At 52.8% G+C, this 5,424-nt stretch overlaps 1 pseudogene; it reads right to left on the bottom strand.

The window, feature by feature from the left end:
• Window positions 1-1,602: 1,602 nt before the first annotated feature.
• On the bottom strand, window positions 1,603-5,143 carry LOC147577997 (nucleoside diphosphate kinase B pseudogene; annotated as a pseudogene).
• Window positions 5,144-5,424: the final 281 nt, after the last annotated feature.

Below are 5,424 nucleotides of genomic sequence, written 5' to 3'. Positions count from 1 at the left end.
GACCTATCAGTGGCTCTCTTTTGCCCTCTGGATAAAGTCCGAATTTGTTATCCTGACTCCCTGAGTCCCTTTGTGCTATGGTCCCAGCCAGTCTCCCTACTGTTACTTCTAGATACTTTGCACTCCATTTACACTGAGGACCTGGAACCAGGTCCTTGTCTGACTTACAGGCCTTATTTGCTGTTCTCGGTGTCTGGACACCTGCTCCTTTGCACAGGACACTCACTGCTCCTTTGCCTGCCAAATCCTACGATCCTTCAGGTGTAAGTGTAGATACCACATTTTCTGAAAGACCCCCTTGTCCCCTCTTCTTTAGCCCCTGTGATCCCATCTGTGGCACGAGCCTGCAATTATCTGTTTCTATATCTCTCTCCAGTGACTGCCCGTCTTGTACCCCCAGTGGTCAGCTGGAAAGGAATAAGATACGAATGGATGAGTGAATGAATGAATGAATGAAGTGTGAGGACTTGAACTCTGGACCTCAGGCAGAGATGCTATTGATCCCAAGTGAACTCCAGGACCTGTTTTAGGGGAAAGGCACTGAGTTGAGAGAGGGTAGAAGGAAGGGTGGGCTTTAGGACAACCAGCAGAGGTGGAGCAGGGAGAATGTTCGCAGTAGAGAGGGAGTAGTGTTCCCCATAACCCAGGGAAACAATATCCACTTTATTGACCTGAGCCTTCCTTCTTTTCCTTTGGCCCAGCAACCTTTATTATTCCTGGCAATCCTTTGAATCACTGAAGGAGTATCTGGGAGACCGAAAGCCCTTGGAAACAACCAGTCAGCCCTGCAGCCTGAGTGAGCCTTCACTGCCCAGTGTTCCTGTCCTCCGGCTCTGTCCACTGGACTGGAAGGGCGTCTGGACTTCCCGAAGGGGGTGTGGACAGCCACGGTGGAAGGCACTGTACCTGTAAAGGCTTGGAGGCCGGAGGGAGTATAGCTTGTTCACACTGGAGAATTCGGGGGGAGACGAAGAGAGGAACCCAGATGGTAAAAGACCTGGCATGCAGGGCTAAGGATCTCGAACATTCACCACGAGTTCACTTCCCTTGCCCCACTTCACTGCACTGTCCCTTCCCAGTCCCCACCCAGACAGCTTACAGTCTGAGGGTGGCCTGGGGGGGTGAAGTGTGGAGAGCAGACACTCAGAGTCCAATGTGAGAAGGGGTGTGACAGCAGGGACCACAGGGAGGGCTCTAACCTAGCCTGTCTGGGAAGGCTTTCCTGGAAAGTGGTGACATAGCTGGAACTTGGATGGCAGATAGGACCCCCTTTTCCTCCTTTTCCTTTCTCTTTCTCTGTCCTTCTTCCATCCTTTCTCTTTTTTTCCTCCCTTCCTCCTTTCTTTTCTTTCTTTCTTTCTTTCTTTCTTTCTTTCTTTCTTTCTTCCATCCTTTCTCCCTTTCTTCCTTCCTCCTCCCTTTCTTTCTTTCTTTCTTTCTTTCTTTCTTTCTTTCTTTCTCTCAGTCTCCAAAGGCCTTATTGGCAAATAGATATTAGAAAAGAAAGATTGATCCTATTGCTTCAATCTTGCATCTGTGCAACGGAGAGCTATGCCAAGGGACACATCAGGTGGTACCACAGGGGACTGCTGCTTTGTCCCATTATTCATAATTTTGGTGAAAAGCACAAGGCTTGTAGTCACCAGTTCTTCGGGCTTAAGATGTAGGCTGATTCCTTTGTCAGCACTATTTACTGAGTCACTGCTATGAACGATGTTCTTCCAACACGAAGAAGTCTCCTTGATGGGTGCCCAGCTTAGATCCCACTGGATTGCTCTCCCCAGGCATCACAGACCCGGTCTCACTACATTCAGTCCTTCCCAGACCGTAGCCACAACCAGCCCTGAGTTCCTGTCTGTTTCTAGCCCCAGGCATAGCGGATGGTCTTACAGGCTAATGTAGGGCTGCTTCAGGTTCCTCTAAGGAACTTCATGGCCTCAAGGTGGAATCCCTTCTGCTCAACGTGCCTGATGACCTAACCCACCAGGCCACGCTGCAGGCCCTCCAGCTTGCTGGTAATGGACGTGTCCTCCAAGCCGGCCGTGGCCCTAGAAGCTGGCAGGGGTCAACAGCAGGTATGCCGTAGGGCCAGAGCCGAAGGCTATTTCTTCCCTATTCACTGCAGCATCTCCGTGCCCAGCACAAAACCTGGAGTGTGGTGGTTGCTCAAAATATGTTTGCTAATAATTAAAGGGATCTCTGGAGACCTTAGGTGGGAAAATTTATGGAATATCTGGACAAATCTCAATGAGGGTCAGAGAGAGCCACGCTTTCCCGGATCCTCCCCTGGAGTCTGCCCAGCAAGCGGAAGACAGACAGGAGTGGGCTCCGTCCCCTGTCCCACCCCAAGAGCAGAGTTGTCCTCCCTGACATCCGGCAGCGCGGAGACGCAGAAGCACGCTCCCCACCCCCCACCCCATGCAGAGGCCATACTGCTCAGCACTGCTGCCATCCCGTGTCTTCAGGCTGGGGACACCAGGCCCTGCCTGCTGGGCCGCCACATGCAGGATGCCAAGAGCCTGCTTCCCTTTTTCCGCAGGCCAGAGGGGAGTCTGGGGCGCCCCTTCCCTCTCCGCTGCAGCCAGACAGAGCCCCAACTGGGCCTGGAGCCAGAGAGATAAGAAGATCCAGTCATTCTGAACTCCCACAAACTTGACACTCAGTTCCTATTGCAGAAAAAACAAATCACCTTCCACTCTTGAGACACCAGAAAATCACAGTGGCATCCTAACAGAGCACTCGGTCTGACCTCCCTGTCCTTGGATCCGCACCCATTGTGCAGGCGGAGAAACTGAGGCACAGAGCCAGGCGGGGACTTGACCAGGCTCACACTGAGAGTCAGTAAGAGAGCTGGGGCTGAAAACCCAGGTCTCTTGCTTTCTGGCTTCATACCTTTTCCAACCTCCACACTGAATAAATACCCAAGAATGCACATCTGTACCCCCAGGGAGCTTTTGTGACCTCACTCTGCTAGCACACTTCCTGTGACAGGGAGCTCAGCACCTCTAAGCAATCTAAATGGTACTCAGTGTTATAAGGGGCTTCTCTACCCAGAGTCTGAACCTGACTCATTCCCCTCTGGGACCTTGTCTGGGAACTCACGGGGCCTGGGGAGATTAATGTGGAAGGAAGAAAATAGAGAATATTGTATTACTTGGAATTCTCTGGGAGAGGGGAAAGCAGGCTGGCAGCCTCTTCCTGCAAGAAAAGCCATGGATTCGGGGCAGGAAGGGGCGGTGGGGGCAGGGGGTAGCCTCTAGGTCACATTTTCCACAAGGCTGGGGAGGGGCACAGGTCAGGAGCTCAGAGATTGGACGGTGGGGAGTTAGTTCTATGGGGTGACCTGTAAAAGTTGGCAAACCTGGTAATCCTCCCCTGAGACACCCTCAACTCGTCGGTAAAGTGACAAAACATGGCAAAATTCCCAGGGCAATTACATTTTTATGGAAAAAGGAGAGGGCAAAGTTTTATGTGTGGGACTGAGAGTTTGCACGGCATGGGGGAGTTAGCTCTCTCACGAGCAGGGACAGAAAAGCGTGACAAACAACTGTGGGACAGCTGAGCAGTCAGCGCTTAGACCACACTCTCTCCCAACCTTCTGGGAACACAGAAATCTTGAGGAGCATACGGGTAACATACAGGGACTGTCTGTGCCATCCATTCAGCTCTTTATTCCTTCATTTGACGGGTATTTATGGAACGCTGACAATGTGCATCAGGCCCTGGAGGCACTATTAGGAACAGACCAGAACTGGTATCTTGGATGCCCTGTCCTATATTTTTAGTTAATATCTCTTATAGTGGTGTGCCTCCCCCAAAGAGTTTGCACATTCCTCAAGGGCTGGAGCTTCTGTATGCATGCTCTCCCTCATATGCCCTTCACACTGAGCCTGTAGCGATCTGTTAAAGGATCCACTGGTACGTACAGTTTTAGTCGGCCACGTTCACTGATCACTCACTGAATTAGTTAAACATGGCAATGGCTCAAGTCTTACGTGCTCCCAGTCCCTGGAGCTGAATCGGGCAGACCCAGAGGGGCTGATAGAATTGAGGTCATCAAATCTATCCCTCAGCCTCCAGACCAGGCTAAAACCTAGGCTTGGTCAATACGAGGGGATAGGACGGAGTGAGAACACACATCTGGGAGTCAGGAGACCTGGGTTGGAGCTGGATTCTGCCACCAGCCTGCTGTGTGGTTAACAATGATGGTAATGTCCATCGACAGCAACCTGAAGCCCTCTTTCCCTTCGATCCTCTTGGCCACCTATGAGTTAGGCGTGGGGGATTCTATTATCCCCATTTTACAGAGGAGGACACTGAGGCTCTGAGAAGTCAAGTGGCTCGCCCAAGGTCACAGAGCGGTGAGTGGAGGCACCAGAGCATGAGGCCAGATCCTCTGGTCCCAGAGGCTTCCTTCTTTAGCACCACCCCCTGGGCACCACTCCAGATGCCGCTATGTCATGTTGGAGTGACAGGGGCGCCAGAGCTGAGTTGCCTCACGTGGCCCCTGCCTGATGAATCTGCTGGCTCTTCTGCCCCCAGCAACATGGCCAGTGACCAAGAGGAGGGCGAGGAGGTAGGATCGAAGTTGGAGGGTGAGCAGGGGAGATGGAGCTGAGGCAGACAAGAAGGTCTCAGAGCATCCATCACTGGGGTTGGTCCCCACCCCCCCCCCCCCACGCCGGGGTCTCAGCTGCATCTGGTCTGTCAGAGAACCAAGCTCCCACCCAAAGTCGACTCCCCTGACGATCTGTCGGTCATTCCCCTGAGTGAGCTCCTTCCCAGGCTCCCATGACCTCAAGGCCCGCTGGGACTCAAGCAAATGGGCCACGGGTAGCCGGGCTCTGACAGGGAAGAGAAGCCGCCATTTAGACGCCAACAACAGATGGATCCATGTCTGACAAATCAGCCAGATCTGCCTCCTGCTTTTTGCACCCATTCTCTGAGGGCTTGGTCCCAACCCTAAATTCCTTAAGCTCCTTTCCAAAGCTTTCCTGGGTTTCACTGGGTTTATGAGGTGTGACTTCTCATCAGGCATGTCTCCCTCCCTTGGCCTTCGTCCTCACCTCAGCGTGAGTCAGGAGCTCATGGCCTCACCTCCTGGGTTGGCCAGCTTGGCTGGACATTTGTGGCCACCACACATCCTGCGCTGTCACATCCTGTTGGCTCCAGAGCACCTGGGACCAGGAGGAAAGGAGGAAGGGAGAGACCTGGGCCAACAGGGTGGGTGTCACGCTGCCAGGGCAGAATCCAGAGAGAAGGGCAACTGTTCCAAACACAGACTGCCCGATTAAGTGGGGGAGACAGGCTTGCTGTGCCTCTGAACTGGTTCCTTCACAACACATTCACTGATGCCTATTCTGTGCCAGACCATGCTCACGGACGGGGATCAGATACGGTCGAACTCCTGAGGCATTTTTCTAG

This window comes from Puma concolor, chromosome C1, assembly GCF_028749965.1.
Source record: "Puma concolor isolate L17-30 chromosome C1, mPumCon1.1.hap2, whole genome shotgun sequence".
Classification (NCBI taxonomy): domain Eukaryota; kingdom Metazoa; phylum Chordata; class Mammalia; order Carnivora; family Felidae; genus Puma; species Puma concolor.
This window is presented reverse-complemented; position numbering and strand designations above follow the sequence as displayed.